Raw genomic sequence first — 17,143 nt, 5'->3', positions numbered from 1 at the left:
GAGGGGACAGGGACCACATATGTCTTCTCTTCTGTTCATCCTCAGTGCCTAGCTCAATGTCTAGCAAACGGGGAACTACTCTAAGTATTTCTGGAATGACTGAACAGGATAAATACTTCATTTGGGATTCTAGCGGACGACATTTGTAACAGGGAGAAAAGGGAGAAGCCCGGGATACTTGGGTGGAAAGCCTGGAGGGAATTCTGATCAGTTTCGGGATCTGTGTAATATCATGGCGCTGATTAACTTTCCTTGTACTTTGAGCTTGTGACTTGCCTTTTCATACAAGTGTCTCCGTGTTATTCTGGGCTTCCTCACTATGGTCGGGGTTATCGGAGTGCACACAAATGATGTGAGAAAGGGACGATGCAGGGGCGCCTGGCAGGCCCAGTCGGTGGACCATGAGACTCTTGATCTTGGGGTTGCAGGTTCAAGGCCCCGAGTCGGGTGCAGAGATTACTAAAACTGTATAAAAATAAAAAGACAAGCAAACCCTGTCTTTGGGACAGAACCCTGGTATTCAGTAAATATTTCCTGGATTTCCACTGAGTTTGATGAGTGAGCCGTTACCATAGCCTCCATCCATCTGGATGCTGAGTGTGTGCAACAGTTAGAAAGTAAAACAGACTTTCTGACTCTGGGTCCTTTGTCTCCAATCCCTCCTCATGGAAAGGTAGAGAATACAAAGAGGAGCAAAAGTGCAAAGACGGTGGGGGTTTGCCAGTCAAGCCTTCCTGCTTAGGCTGCCCCAAGAGGAACAATTTCCCCAATCAGCAGGCAAAGGAAAATGGGACAGATGGGAGTGAAATTCTGGAAACGTGTGAAGGTGTGCAAGACAGGCCAACAACATCCGAGGACAACCCCACTTCCCCTCCTCACCCGAAAGGCATTTCTCTCCCTCGGATAGAATGGCGGGTGGCTTGTCTCCAAAGACATTGAACCAACTGTCTGAGGAAATTAAACCTTGGCAATCCAGAATAAATGTTTTTTTATTCTAGCTTTTGGGGTGACCCACAAGCTGCGAGCTGATCACTAGCTCTCCCCTCTCCAAAGGAAGCTCTTAATGATGTCCCTCTCTCTCTCTCTCTCTTTTTTTTTTTTTTTTTTTTTTAGATTTTATTTATTTATTTGACAGAGAGAAAGCACAAGCAGAGGGAGCCGGATGCAGGGCTCGGTCCCAGGACCCTGAGATCATGACCTGACCAAAAGCAGAGGCTTAACCCACTGAGCCCCCAGGCGCCCCAGTGGGTGTGTGTCCTATCCTAATCCACGAAGAATTCCTAGGCAGGATTTCCAACCAGAGAGAACCCTAGAGGAAAAATAGTATAACTTACATACCAGCAGAGGAAATGCAGGACAGCTTGGTCGTTCTTTATGAAATGTCACCAACAACCACCACGCCTAGGAGAACCAGGAGCAGACAGACAGACAGACAGACAGACAACACGGGCACTGGAGGAGCCAGAGACACGTGCATAAGTCATGGATTTCACTTCCCTGTACTTTGCAGATATTATGTTTTGTACAGACTCAAGGTGTGCGGCAGCCCTGCACCGACCAAGTCTGCTCGCACCATTTTCCCAAAGGCGTTTGCTCACTTCATGTCTCTAGGTCACATTCTGGTAATTCTCACAATATTTCAAACTTTTTCACTGTATTTGCATTTATTGTGGCCATCTATGATCAGTGATTATGACTTGCTGAAAGCTCAGATGATGGTTAGCTTTTCTCTTTTTTTTAACAGCTTTTTTTTTGAGTACTCACCTTATCCAGTATGGGGCTCAAACTCGGAGCCTGGAGACCAAGAGTCAGCCTAAGCTGTTACTTAATAGCTACTGCACACTTTTTTTTTTTTTTTTTTAAGATTTTATTTATTTATTTGACAGACAGAGATCACAGGTAGGCAGAGAAGCAGGCAGAGAGAGGAGGAAGCAGGCTCCCTGCTGAGCAGACCAATGAGGGGCTTGATCCCAGGAATCTGAGATGATGACCTGAGCCAAAGGCAGAGGCTTAACCCACTGAGCCACCCAGGCACCCCCAAGCTATTGCACACTTAACAGACTTTGGTGCTGTAAACATAACTTTTATGTGCACCAGGAAACCCAAAGATTCATTTGACTTGCTTCATTGCAATGCCTGCTTTATTGCCCTGGCCTGGAATTAAACCCGTGATGACTCGGAGGTGTACCTACGATGCAGCCTACAAAGGGAACCCGTAATATACTTAAAGAGATTTAAGAAGACAAAACATCGGAACACAAGAAGAGTGTTAGATCAGAAATCTGAAATCACAAAACAAGAAACATTTTTCAGTGGCTAAAAATGTGGTTACAGGGCACCTGGGTGTCTCAGTGAGTTAAGACGCTGCCTTCGGCTCAGGTCATGATCTCAGGGTCCTGGTATTGAGCCCCACATCGGGCTTTCTGCTCAGCAGGGAGCCTGCTTCCTCCCTCTCTGCCTGCCTCTCTGCCTGCTTGTGATCTCTGTCGTCAAATAAATAAATAAAATCTTTTTAAAATAAATAAATAAAAATGTGGTTACAAACATAAGTTTTTTTGGTACACCGGGGTGGCTCAGCCCTGGAGTATGTGACTCTTGATCTGGGAGTTGTAAGTTTGAGCTCTACCTTGGATGTAGAGAGGACTTAAAAATAAAATCTTAAGGAGCACCTGGGTGGCTCAGCCAGTTAAGCTTGTGCCTTCGGCTCGGGTCCCAGTCTCTGGGTCCTGGGATCTAGCCCCACACTGGGCTCCCAGGGAACCCACTTCTCTCCCTCTGCCTGCTGCTCTGCCTACTTTTCTCACTCTATCAAATAAAGAAATAAAATCTTTAAAAAATAAATAAATACAATCTTAAAAATTAAAAAAAAATTTAAAAATCTTAAAACATAAATAAATAGATAGATAAAATCTTAAAAATTAAAAAAAAAAAAAAGAAAGAAAGAAAGAAAAATCCCTAAGGGCACCTGGGTGGCTCAGTCAGTTAAGCGTCTGCCCTCGGCTCAGGTCAGGATCCAGGAGTCCTAGGATCAAGTCCCATATTGGGTTTCCCCCGTTTTGTGGGGAGCCTGCTTCTCCCTCTCCCTCTGCCTCTCCCCTCTGTTTGTGCTATTAAATAAATAAATAAAATCTTAAAAAAAAAGAAAAAAGATACGAATCCCCGAAAATGAATTTGAAAAAAATGGAGGGAAGAAAAATATCTTAGATAAGAGATCATTTCCAGGGGGTGGGGTTATGGACATTGGGGAGGGTATGTGCTTTGGTGAATACTGTGAAGTGTGTAAACCTGGCGATTCACAGACCTGTACCCCTGGGGATAAAAATACATGTTTATAAAAATAAATAAATAATAAAAAAATAATAATTAATTAATTAATTAAAAAAAAAAAAAAAAAGAGATCATTTCCAGAACTGAAAGGCCTTCTTCTTCATTCTGGAAGGTTCTACTGTGTGGGCTCAAGATAGTGAATGCACAGCAGCACTTTTCTGCCCTCAGGTCCTGTCCTTGTGCTTTAATAAAATCACCCTTTGGGGCACCTGGGTGGCTCTGTGGGTTAAGCCTCTGCCTTCGGCTCAGGTCATGATCCCTGGGTCCTGGGATAGAGCCCTGCATCAGGTTCTCTGCTCAGCGGGGAGCCTGCTTCCCCCACCTTTCTCTGCCTGCCTCTCTATCTACTTGTGATCTCTCTCTCTGTCAAATGAATAAATTAAAAAAAATCTTAAAAATAAAAAGAACCAAAATTACTAGCTTTTTCACCAACCACATTGAATTTTTTTTTTTAATTTTATTTATTCCTTTGACAGAGACAGATCAGAAGTAGGCAGAGAGGAAGGCAGAGAGAGTAGGAAGCAGGCTCCCTGCCGAGCAGAGAGCCTGATTCGGGACTCAAGATTCCAGGACCCTGAGATCATGACCTGAGCTGAAGGCAGAGGCTTTAACTCACTGAGCCACCCAGGTGCCCCAACCACACTGAATCTTGGAGAGAAATACCTGCCGTTTCCGAACGAGGGTGTCATCCACCTCCATTTTGACCTTGAACTTTCCAGCTGATTGCTGGAAAGATCTCCTTTCCAGCCCAACTCTTAATCCGGCAAAAGACCTTGGGGCCAAAGCATCCCCAGGACGGAACTGAAATTATCCTTCCAGCAATAAGGGCTGCCAGAAGCCCACCAGACCCCACCTATGAGTGGCCCCTGATAGTAATCGACCTTGACCTTCACTGTGGCTTGCACTGCCTGCCAGCACACTGAGACCCCAGCCCCACCTCTTTCTCACCTAATCCTATAGGTATTTTCAAAACCTTTGGGAGACAGTGTTTTGAGACAGGGCCCCCTGTCTTCCAGTCTTCCTGGTGTCCGGCTCATGGAAATCAAGTCTTACTTCCCCACTGCTCCTTTCTTTGCCTTTGGATTTTGTCCTTGGTGAGTGGCCGAACCTGTTCTGTTGGGAACCCCAGAACCCGGTGTTCACACACCCCTGATTCTCTATCTCAGGGTCCTGGAATTAAGTCCCGCATGTGCTCTCTGCTGGGCAGGGAGCCTGCTTCCTCCTCTCTGTCTCTCTGCCTACTTGTGATCTTTGTCTGTCGAATAAATCAATCTTTTACTAAATAAATAAATTAATTAAATAAAATAAATAATTTTAAAACCCCAAATATATGTTTTTTGTTTTTTTTAAGATTTTATTTATTTATTTGACAGAGAGAAATCACAAGTAGAGGGAGAGGCAGGCAGAGAGAGAGAGGGAAGCAGGCTCTCTGCTGAGCAGAGAGCCCGATGCGGGACTCGATTCCAGGACCCTGAGACCATGACCTGAGCCGAAGGCAGCGGCTAAACCCACTGAGCCACCCAGGTGCCCCCAAATACATGTTTTTTAAAGATTTTATTTATTTATTTGACAGAGAGACTTGAGAGCAGGAGTGGGGAGGAGAAGGAAAAGTAGATTCCCTACTGAGCAGGGACCCCAAGGTGGGGCTCGATGTGGGGCTCCTGGCTTCATGACCTGAGCCAAACGCAGACTCTTCACCAACTGAGCCACCAGGCACCCAAAAAACAAAAATACTTACACAAAGACTCATCATGAGGACCAGTGGAAGAGAATGGAGCTGATTAAATGCCTCATGCTTTGTGTTGCAAAGTCGATATTAACTACAGATAATATAGATGGAAATCAAAGAATGCGCATTTTAGTCAGGATTTTGTAAATAACTTCTGCAAGAAATACGAACAGAACCCCTTACCAGGGTCTGCTTCTGGGCTGTAGGGGTGGAGCAGGGTGGGACAGGATGGGAAGGGGTGAGGCAGCCTTGTTTTCCCTGTAAGGGTCTCTGTTCTTCAAGATCTGCTCTCAAGCGAATGCAGCAGTTGAGTTTGTCAAAAGAAAAAAAGAAGCTGGATGCTTTGCAGAGGGGAGGGGAGGGGAGGGGAGGGGAGGGGAGGGGAGGGGAGGGGAGGGGAGGGGAGGGGAGGGGAGGGAAAGCCTTCAGCCTCCTCCAGGCCTGGGCTCACACCTGCTAGTGGAAAAAAACAAGGACTGGACCCTTGGAGACCTCGTCCTCAGAGCCCTTAACTTTGGCTTGAAAAACTAATTCAGTCCGCTTAACCTTTCTGTTCTTGGTTTGCAGCCAAAATGAAAATTAACTTGCATTTTTTTGGACACCGATTGGAAGCGACTTGGGAAAAGCGGAAAGCGTAGGAAAAATACTGAGAGGAAATCCGCCAGTATGATTTGTTTTCTTCTGCCTTTTTATGCTTTTCTTCTCGAATTTTCTACCATGATAACGAGAGAAAATAAGGCTTTTTTTTTTTTTTTTTTTTTTTGAGGCCCGGTTTGATTCATACCGCTCACGTGCAGAGAAGGATTTCCCACGGTCGTAAGGGCAGGGGTGCTGGGAAGGCTCCACTGGCGGTCCTGTTTTCAGGGCCTGCAAAACTTTGTTGAATGTTTAAAAAAAAAAGACATTAGAGGCCCCAAATGGTATTATGTAGAGACCCCAAAGCAGGACTCCATACACCATCTCAGGGCAGTTCAACATCCCCCAGAAATGTAACCTAGCCCTCCGCCTGGGAGTTTTCGGTCTGCGCTGGAGTGGGCCACCTGGGCTGTCCCCAGCATCCTAGTGAGGATGAGGCCCCGAGCAGGGTAAGACACCTGGCTTCTCCCCTAGAAAGCTGGCCTGCCTGGAACAATCCTTTTCTTTTACTAGTACCTTTCTGGCCCCACTCTCTCCTGTAAGTAAACCCCTTGGAGAGAGTGTCCCTGCTAGATGGGGTGCTCCTATCCTACTCACAATCCTTGAATAAAGCCAAGGAGAGGGGCGCCTGGCTGGTTCAGTTGGTGGGGCGTGCGACTTTTTTTTTTTTTTTTTAAGATTTTATTTATTGGACAGAGAGAAGAGAGAGGGAACACAAGCAGGGGGAGAGGCAGAGGGAGCAGTAGACTCCCTGCCGAGCAGGGAGCCTGATGCAGGGATTGATCTCAGGATTCCAGGATCATGCCTTGAGCCAAAGGCAGATGCTCCACTGACTGAAACACCCAGGCATGCAACTCTTGATCCCCGGGTGCTGAGTTTGAGCCCCACAATGGGCAAAGAAAAGTCAACGAGATATTCCAATGTACTTAGTCAAATTTTGTTTTGATGGGAGTTTACACAGACACTCCAGAATTGATCACTGAATTTACCGCAGGACTATCTTCCATGGGAAATGCTTTTTTTAAATATATATTTTTTAAAGATTTTATTTATTTGACAGACAGAGATCACAAGTAGGCAGAGAGGCAGAGGCAGGCAGAGAGAGGGGGGGAAGCAGGCTCCCCGCTGAGCAGAGAGCCCGATGCGGGGCTTGATCCCAGGGTCCTGGGATCATGACCTGAGCGAAGGCAGAGGCTTTATTTTTTTTTTTTAAACATTTTATTTATTTATTTGACAGGCAGAGATCACAAGTAGGCGGAGAGGCAGGCAGAGAGAGACTCTGGAGGAAGCAGGCTCCCTGATGAGCAGAGAGCCCGATGCGGGGCTCGATCCCAAGACCCTGGGATCATGACCTGAGCCGAAGGCAGAGGCTTTAACCCACTGAGCCACCCAGGCGCCCCATGGGGAATACTTTTATTTTTAATTTTTTATTTTTAATTTAAAGTCACCTCTTCACTCAAGGCGGGGCTTGAAGCCACAACACCAAGATCAATGCCAAGATTAAGACTCACACACTCCATTCCACCGACAGAGTCGGCCGGGTGCCCCTGGGGCATGGGAATTGCGGCACACAGGTCACCTGCTTTATTAAATGTGTCAAGGACAAACTCCCTTCCCGCGTGGGTCCCCTCCTCTGCTGTCAGTGCTTTACTCCCAACACCAGGCATGGGGATTTCCACACGCCAATCCCATGACACCATCTGAGCGCCCCACATCTCAGTCCCCCGCTCCATGGGGAGGTAGCCAGGATCCTACAGGAGGCCAGGCTCGGTCCTGCAAGGCACCCCCCACCCCGTGCCTCTGCCCGACTATAAGCACAGGCTCCCACGACTTCCTCCCCAGGTTTGATTAATCTGCTAGAGCCGCTCACAGAACTCCAGACGACAGTGTCCTTACTAAGACTTTAGGACAGAAGGCGACAACCGCAGGCGGCCAGACTGACCGAGTAACTGACACTCACTGGACACTGAGCTCGTCTGCAGCTCCTCTCCCCTCCCTGGAGGCTGGGAGATGGCGCTGAACGTCCCAACCCTCCAATCACAAGGTGGGCAACCCAAGCCACCCGCCCCGCATCAAGAGCCCCTAGAAAGGACCTAATTAACATAATCTCATTAGCATACAGTTGGGTGTGGTTGACGGGCGCCTTTCACCTGGTTCCGGGGATTTCAGGATCCCAGTTGTGCGAGCAAATCCCAGAACAGATGTTCCCATTGTTCTCATCCGCCGGCAGATTCCCAGGGTTTTAGGAACTGGGGGCCAGAAATTGGAACAATTTCTTTTTATTATAAATCCCAATCCCGCCGAGGGTCCCGTCGTGTTTTTCTTATGATTAAATTCCTGTTGCACGTTTTTGGCAGGGAAGCCGTAGAATCGCTATTGTGTCCTTGCTGGCATCTCAAGGCAGGAGACAGGACAATAATTCATTCCATCACTGGCAACGTTCACCGTGATGCCCTTGGCCAGGCTTCTCTACCCTCAAGTGACGGTTTTGTGACCCACAGTCTGCAGAGAGACATTGTAGAGATCCCGCTCCAGAACCACGTTCTCCAACGAACAACCATTGAAAAATGCTAGCATTGGTTAACGCTTCTTTCCTGCATCAGCTGTTGCTGTCGGTTTCAAAACAGATGCTTCATTCTGCATTTCTTAACTGCGTTCTACTGGGATTTCTGTTCTCCCCATTTATTACTTTTTTTTTTAGTACACCCAGGCACTCCTTATGTATGTATTTTTTAATGTAAAATAATCCATTATCCATTTTAATACTTAAATGGTTCCAAATTTATCCAGCGGGAAACTTTTCCATCTGGTTCCTGGGTTTCTGAGCTCTTTTTTTCCCCACTTCCTGCCTTCCTCCTCCTCCTCCTCCCCTGTCTCTGCGTATGTCTGTCTCTCCCTCACAATAAGACGTTCCAGGCATACTCTGTCCTTCCTCAGCAGCAGCCCTGGGATTAGCAACCATTTCTGCAAGGAACTCTGTTTCTTGTCTTTCTTGTCACAGACCAGGATATTGGGAAGCCAAAGTCACAGGAGAACCCTATACTCCTGGAAATGGTGCTGATTCTCAGGCCCTTTGTCAGAGATTGGATATGTAAATATTACAGAATAAATTTGTAATGTTATTTCTCATTCTGGTCCGACACCCCAAGGTTCATTCTCATCTCCCCGTGCCCCCCACTCCTACATCTGTATCCCCGCCCCCTGTCTTCTTGTTCACGACAGTTTCCCTCCTGGCCTTGTCTTGTTCACGACAGTTTCCCTCCTGTTGCCTGTGTCCCCTCGCTGGGATAAAATTCCTTGAGTGTGGAGGCTAAGCCCGCCTATTGTATGTCCAGTGGCCTGCTTGGTGCCGGGCACACAGTAGGCACTTTGTTTATTTGAGGAATGAATGGCTTCTTTTCCTTGGTTGGTTCCAGGAAATCTCCCAAGGGAGCTTTCAGGGTCTCTGCCCGGCTCTCCCCAGCGAGGGCCTCCCTCTGCATCCTCGCTACCCCAAGCTCACGCTGACCATCATCAAGTCCCCTCAGGTCACTCGACTCTTCCATTGTCAGTTTCATAGGTGTAGGAACTGTGACTCACTTACCTTTGTTTCCCAGAACCTGGCTAATGCCTTAGGGAAAGCAGGCACTCTGTAAACATTTCTTTTTTTTTTTTTTTTTAAGATATTATTTATTTATTTGACAGACAGAGATCACAGAGATCACAGTGGGCAGAGAGGCAGGCAGGGGGTGGGGGAAGCAGGCTCCCTGCTGAGCAGAGAACCCGAAGCGGGGCTGGATCCCAGGACCTTGGGATCATGACCTGAGCTGAAGGCAGAGGCTTTTTTTTTTTTAATATACTATAATCGTGTTGTAACAGCAACACATTATAGGTTTTGTTTTTTTTTTTTAAGATTTTATTTATTTATTTGACAGACAGAGATCACAAGTGGGCAGAGAGAGAGAGGAAGAAGCAGGCTCCCTGCTGAGCAGAGTGCATGATGCGGGGCTCGATCCCAGGACCCTCGGATCATAACCAGAGCCGAAGGCAGAGGCTTTAACCCACTGAGCTACCCAGGCGCCCCTCCATAACATTTCTTGCCTCAAGGAATGATTTTGCTCCAATGCCACAATCCGGAAGCAGAGGCACCAGAATGCAAACCTGAATTCTAAACCAGAATTCAGACCTCCCCCCACCCCCGCACCATGTTCTATTACTTTCTAGAAGACTGGGAAGCGGAGCTAGCTGGGAAGACCAGGGAGGGTTTGGTAAACAGAGAGGAGGGGTCAGCATGTCAAGGCTCCATGGACATTCACCAGCCTGACCCTCACCTGCTGCTTTGCCCCTGAACCTTTCTATTTCTGAGACCCCTGGGGCACAAGATTTTTACTTTAATCCCAGCTCTCCATCCATTTCATACCTGCCCCGAACAAAGACTCAGCCCAGATGGTAACTGAGTGTCAGGAGCAGTCCAGACCCTCAGATGGGGTAGGCACTGGACCCCCCGCCCCCGCCTCGCGCCACTGGTTCTCTGTCCCCAAGCTCACACCTGGGTGTGTTGACCCCCGGCCCTTGGCACCTGCCTCCACCTGGGCCCTGAGCTGCAGCTTGATTCAGGTCTAGCTTGGCTGTGACGGGCCAGCCTCCCTTTAAGCAGGAGAGAATGTGGTATAAGCAAACACACATCTTGATACTTTTGGGGCAGCTGCCTTCAAACCCTTCTGGGATGTCAAATGTAACCGCACAAATTAGTTTAAAAAAAAAAGTATCTGCCAGCAGCCACAGCCACTAACCCCTTGGTCAGGAGTGAGCTGGGAAACAGGAAACCTGGCTCTGATCTCCCCTGGTTTCTGGCCTCCGGTGGGCCACCCAGCAATCCCAGTCACAAATGGGAAAACGGAAAACGGGCTGAAAAAAAAATCAGACCTGGCTGGTGGCAGGACATTGCGGGAATGCGGAGTCAGGGCCACCGCGTGACCCACTTTAAAGCACTGTTTTTTTTTTTTTTCATGTTTCTGGCAGAAAAACAGGACAGAACCTAATGCACACATTGCAGCCGTTTAAGAACCAAGCTCTGGGGTGCCTGGGTGGCCCAGTGGGTGAAGCCTCTGTCTTTGGCTCAGGTCATGATCCCAGGGTCCTGGGATGGAGCCCCACATCAGGCTCTCTGCTCAGCAGGGAGGCTGCTTGCCCCTCTCTCTCTGCCTGCCCCTCTGCCTACTTATGATCTCTCTCTCTATGTCAAATAAATAAATAAAATCTTAAAAAAAAAAAAAAAAAAAAGAACCAAGCCCTAACATACACAGTTAAGAGGAAAACAAAAGTAGGAAACATACAGACACGTCCCGTACCTGCGCAGACGATGGGTCTGGAAGGAGACACGAGAAAGTGGTGATAAAGTTCTAGAACCTGGGTGAGGTTCGGTGGGGTGAGGTTGGGAGCCGACGGCTAAAAAAGAATTCTTAAGATGTCTTTGGTGCGAACATGTGGTTTATTGGAGCAGGGGGACAGGACCCGTGGGCAGGAAGAGCTACTGCCCTGGGGATATGAAGAGGGGCTGGTTATATACACAGGAGTTGGGTAGGTGAGGACAAAGGGGTGTTCAGAAGGGCTATTGGGGTAAAGAAGACTGTCAGGATATTGAAGGCCTGGTTACTAACATAAAGACAATTGGGAGTCTCCTGGTAGAATGTTACATTCCTGCTATCAAGCGTCCTTGTTAGTGAGATTTGGGTTTAGAAGAAATTTAACTTTATTTACTTTTCCTTCTACCTCAGCCTCCTTCAGTTTTGTTTATGGAGGGGAGGGTGACATTAGGGCTTGAGGAACTGAGTTATGTGCTTCTGGAAATTGGGCTATTGAGAAGGTAACTTCTTTGTTGTAAATCTCAAGGACATTTGTAAACCAAGGGAGACTCCTGCCTTGCAGGATTGTGATCTCTGCAAGTTAATTATTTGTTTTTCATTTAGGGCAGTCAGGGGTGCCTGAGGAATGTGACACATATTACCGAGGGGAGTGAGTGGAGAGGGGGTGCAACGTGCTGGCTTTTGCTTTGTCCTCAGCCAGCCTCCTGCTCCCTCATCAGTGGTACCAACAGTTTCTTCGGGGGGGGGAAATGAGTCAGGTACCTGGGGGGTCTGTGGTGAGAGAGAGAACTTTCACCATATACTAACCCCACAAGATCTATTTATTTATTTATTTATTACGGTTATTTTTATTTTTTTTTTAAGATTTTATTTATTTATTTGACAGAGAGAGAGATCACAAGCAGGCAGAGAGTCAGGCAGAGAGAAAGGGGGAAGCAGGCTCCCTGCTGAGCAGAGAGCCCAATGTGGGGCTCAATCCGAGGACCCTGAGATCATGACCTGAACCAAAGGCAGTGGCTTAATCCACTGAGCCACCCAGACGCTCCCAACGTTGTTGTTGTTTTTTTTTTATTTAAAGATTTTATTTGTTTATTTGACAGACAGAGATCACATGTAGGCAAAGAGGCAGGCAGAAAGGGAGGGGGAAGCAGGCTCCCTGCTGAGCAGGGAGCCAGATGTGGGACTTGATCCCAGAACCCTGGGATCATGACCTGAGCTGAAGGCAGATGCTTAACCAACCGAGCCACACAGGTGCCCTATTTATTTATCTTAGAGAGAGAGCACTTGCGGAAGCACGGAGTTGGGGAAGAGCACATGGAGAGAGAGAATCTAAGGTAGATGGTTTAGAATTTACTGAACACAGGGTCTGCTACAGGGTTTGATCTCATGAACCCCGAGATCCCGACCTGAGCCAAAACCAAGAGTCAGATGCTTGACTGACGGAGCCACCCCGGCACCCCTTTTATCTTTTTCTCACATAGGCTCCACACCCAGTGTGGGGCTCGAACTCACGAGCCCCAGACCAAGAGTTGCAGGCTCCCCTGGGCTGGATATTTTTTTTAACTCTTGTGTTTTACTCCGTGCTGCATAGTTTTATGTTTCAGCTCAAAGAAAACACCACTTTCCTATTTTATCTTCCTTGATGTTTTCCGAGGAAGGCTGGGAGGCAAGGGCTGTTATCTGCATGTTGCAAAATAAAACAATAAAACGAGGCCGAAAAGCTGGGAGCCTTTCCCCAGTCTGCACAGCTGTTCTTCTAAGGGGACAGGTTTCAAGCAGTCACGAGGGTGATGGCTGACATTTCCCGGGCCTTTGCTGTGTCCCAGGCATCATGCTTGGCACCGCATGTCTACAGTCTTGTCTAACCACCAAAGGAGTTTGTTGTAAGGATCCGATTAAACGAAAGTGTAAACAGAGGACTCCTTTGGTGATCCTACTATGCCCATTTTGTAGATGAAAACGGCTGACTCGGCAACAGTTGACTCCTTGGTTTTCTGCACATTTCCCTTACCTTGCTGAGTCAGCTACTCCTGGCTCCTCCCTGAAGCTCGCGGGCAGATTTTAGGGTGCCTCTGAATTAGCCAGAGGGCTTGTTAAAACACCAGCTCCTGCCCATGCCCCCCAGCCTGGAGTTTCTGATTCTGCAGTTCTGGGAAGGCGATTGGGACCTCAGGTCACTCCGGGCAGCTGGTGTGGGCCCATCGCTCTGAGGACGGAGTCCGCTGCCTCCGTTCCCACGGCTTCTGGTCCGCTCAGGCCCTGCTGTGGGGGGGATCCCCCTGGACGGAGGCTGGGCCCGAAACCGAAGCTTGGCCCTCAGACCAGCAGGCCTTGAAGCCTCCGCCTTATCTGTGGCCCAGCCAACCAAGTTCTTACAATAAAACCCACCCCTGGCATTCACGAGCGCAAAATGAGTTTATTGAGTGTCTGTGAGTCGCTGCTGGAATCAGCAAGGCTGGATAACCAGGGCTGGGTCGAGAACCTGCAGCATGGACAGGGGCCAAAGCTCACCGCTGAGCTGCCCGGGAGAGGACACGCCCACCACAGGCTGCGCGCTCGGGGGCGGGGGGGGGGGGGCGCGCGCGCGCGCGCGCACATACACACACACACACACACACACACGCAGCCAGGAAGGCCTGGCCCTGTCTGTCAGCCCTGGGCAGGAGCACAGCTGGCCCCAGGCTGGGTGATGCTGATTCTTCATTGCCCCGCCTCGCCTCTCTAGCCCTCAAAGTCAAACTCAAGTCCACGGAGCTCAGCCTGGGTCATGCCCCAACCCCCGCCCCCACGGTCAGCTGCCAGGGATGCTGGAAAAGTAGCTCTCTCTCAGCTTCTGAGGCCTCCAAGGGTGGAAACCAAACCTCGGACCAAAATACCCCCTGGCAGAAACCCTCCAGACGCGATGATTAGGTCTTAGGCAGCCAAAGGACCCTAGATGTCGGCCCTGACATTGGCTTTGTCCTTGGTGTTGGCAGATGCTGAGACTCGCTTGTATCTTCCATTCTTCAGTCCTGCTTGGGCTAATGAGCCAATGGTTACGAGGAAGTCTGTTCCTTGCAGAGTGGTGTTACGGAGCCCTCCCCCTGCATGCACGGAGCTGTGCGAGGCAATTTCCAGATGCAGGACTTTTTTTTTTTTTAAATTTTTAAAGTTTATTTATTTGATAGAGACCACCCACGAGTAGGCAGAGAGGCAAGCAGAGAGAGAGAAAAGCAGACCCCCTGCTGAGCAGAGAGCCTGATAGGGGGCTCCCTCCCAGGACCCTGGGATCACGACCTGACCCGAAGGTAGAGACTTAACCCACTGAGCCACCCAGGTGCCCCACAGGAAATTTTTTTAAAGATTATCTATTTATTTGGCAGAGCGAGAAAGAGAACAAGCCGGGGGTGGGTGGGGCATCGGGCAGAGGGAGAAGGAAAAGGAGGCTCCCCTCTGAGCAGAGAACCTGATGCGGGACTCGATCCCATGACCCTAGGATCATGACCTTAGCCGAAGGCAGACGCTTCACCAATGGAGCCCCCCAAGCGCCCCCATATACAGGCAATTGTAGTTGGATACAAGGAATATATTCTGAGTTCGGTCTGACCAGGCTCTATTCTGATAAATCCTATCAGGCTTCTCCCTTAAACCGCCACACTGCAGGGAGCTGAAAGGAGGCCTACCCTAGAGCCTTCATGCACCTTCCCAGTGGGCTCCGGCCCGCTCTGGGAGGCGGGGATGGCAGATGACAAGGACAAAGCCAGCGTGTGTGCATCAGCAAGTACACCTGCATGGCCAGCTGTCCTAAACAGGTGCACGCCAGGAAGCTGAGCCGCCCCACTTAGCTCTGCCCCCCCCCCCCCGGGGCATTCGAAGCCTGAGCCAGGAGCTCAGCAAAAGCTTCAAAGGGCACAGCGCTGAAGGCAGGAGCTCGGTTCTCAGATTTTCAGATTTCAAAGGAGCAGAGGTTTTCATGCTGGCCTCTGACCCTCCAGCCCCTGCCCCACTCACACCGTCCTGCACTGTGCTGCCAAAGAATCTTCCGGAAGCAGCATTTTACCAGGTCACAGGTGGTAGCCCTCATGGGTTCCCCTCATCCTTCTGCTCAGGCTCATGTACCCAGTATAAACAGGACCCACCCGTCTCTGCGGTTTGCTGCAGACTGGCTGGGCACCCACTTAGGTCAGATGGCTTTGCTCTTCCTCGTCTCTGGGGATATGCTGTTCCTTCCAGCCAGAAGTCTTTCCCCAACTTCTTTTCTCTCCTAACCTTTCCTGGCCTTGTGCGCTTAGCTCAGATCTCCCCGCTTTCTGACCGCCCAGATGTTCCTTTCCCCTATGGCTGTCTGTCCTGTTGACTTGACTCTCTCATCCATCCAACACTCAATGAGAATGTGCGGAAGCTGGAAGTTTCCGCGGGCTGTCATGGGCATTGGTCCTACATCAAGAACCAGAGGCTCCATAAATGCCCACCAAGGTAATACCTCACTACGTTTGTGCCAAGGGCCCTGAAGGGGCATATGTTCCGTGTGGGCTGTAAGAAAATGTCACAGAGCAACGGAGTGCAGTCTCCCAGGAAGGAAATTCATTACACAGCAAAACCAGAGCTGCAACGAGCCAGGAAGAGAGACGTTTCTGAGCATTCCCAGCTACAACTATGAAACTCTTGGAAGAAAGAGCAAGGGAAAAGCTTGGCAATGATTTCTAATCGTTAGGAAAATGCAGTGAGATACCACCTCTCCCCCACTAGGAAACCCACAAAAGGCCTGCGGGATGACAGGTGTCGGGGGGCCGGGATGCAGAGATGGTGGGACCCTCGTGCACAGCGGGTGGGGATGGAAAATGGAGCAGCTGACAAATTAAAAATAGAATTCTCCTATGATGCAGGCATTCCACTCTTGGGTCTAAACCCCAGAGGATTGCGGGGAGGATCTTGGAGAGACATGCAAACGCCAGCGCTCACAGAAGCAGCATGCCTAAGAGCCAGAAGGAGGGATGCGACCGAGATGTTCATGCATGAGGGGTATGTGTACAAAATGCAGTATTATTCAGCTTTAAAGAGGAAGGACAAGGTGCCTGGTTGACTCCATCAGTTAAGTGTCTCCTTGATCCCTGGGATCAAGCCCCGCATAAATTCTTTAAAATAATAAAAAATAAAATAATGAAAAATGAAAAGGGAGGATGTTCTGAAACACAGTACAATATGAGTGAGCCCTGGGGACACTGTGCTGAGTGATCAACCTGTCACAAGAAGCACACGTTCTGCGCGATGCCACAGGTGTGAGGTGCCCCCCAGAGTCTGAGCCCGGGAGACATAGGGTGGACTGGTGGGTGCTAGGGGCTGGGAGGAAGGGGGTGGGGTGGGCCCATGGTGTTTAAGGGGGAGAGAGCTTCGGTGACCGTAAGATGAACCATTCTGGAAACAGATGGCGGGATTGGGGAAAAACAAAACCAAACCCAAAAAACCCCATTAATGATGATAAGTTTCACGTTCTGTGTATTTTTTTTTAAAGATTTTATTTATTTATTTTATTTATTTGACAGACAGAGATCACAAGTAGGCAGAGAGGCAGGCAGAGAGAGGAGGAAGCAGGCTCCCTGCTGAGCCCTCCCCCTGCATGCACGGAGCTGTGCGAGGCAATTTCCAGATGCAGGACTTTTTTTTTTTTTTTTTAATTTTTAAAGTTTATTTATTTGATAGAGACCACACACAAGTAGGCAGAGAGGCAAGCAGAGAGAGCGAGAAAAGCAGACCCCCTGCTGAGCAGAGAGCCTGATACGGGGCTCCCTCCCACGACCCTGAGATCATGACCTGAGCAGAAGGCAGAGGCGCCACCCAGGCGCCCCGGTTCTGTGTATTTCAACCACAATTTAAAAACTTTCAAAACCGATGAGAAATATTGGTTATTGAATTTAATTAAATTAATTAAGTCATTTAATTCTTAAATCACGTATATTTTCGGCAGGTGGGGGCGAGGAGCACGGCCGGGTACGAGGCTCTGCCGAAGGCGGGCGGGGGGCGGGGCGGCCGGCGATGCTGGGGGGGGGGGGACGACGCGGTGGGAACAGAGGGCGCAGGCGGCCGGGAGGAATTGGAAGAGGGGTTCCCGGCACCAGCATCTGGGCGG

Source organism: Mustela nivalis (assembly GCF_964662115.1).
Source record: "Mustela nivalis genome assembly, chromosome: 17".
In the NCBI taxonomy this organism is placed as follows: domain Eukaryota; kingdom Metazoa; phylum Chordata; class Mammalia; order Carnivora; family Mustelidae; genus Mustela; species Mustela nivalis.
This window is presented reverse-complemented; position numbering follows the sequence as displayed.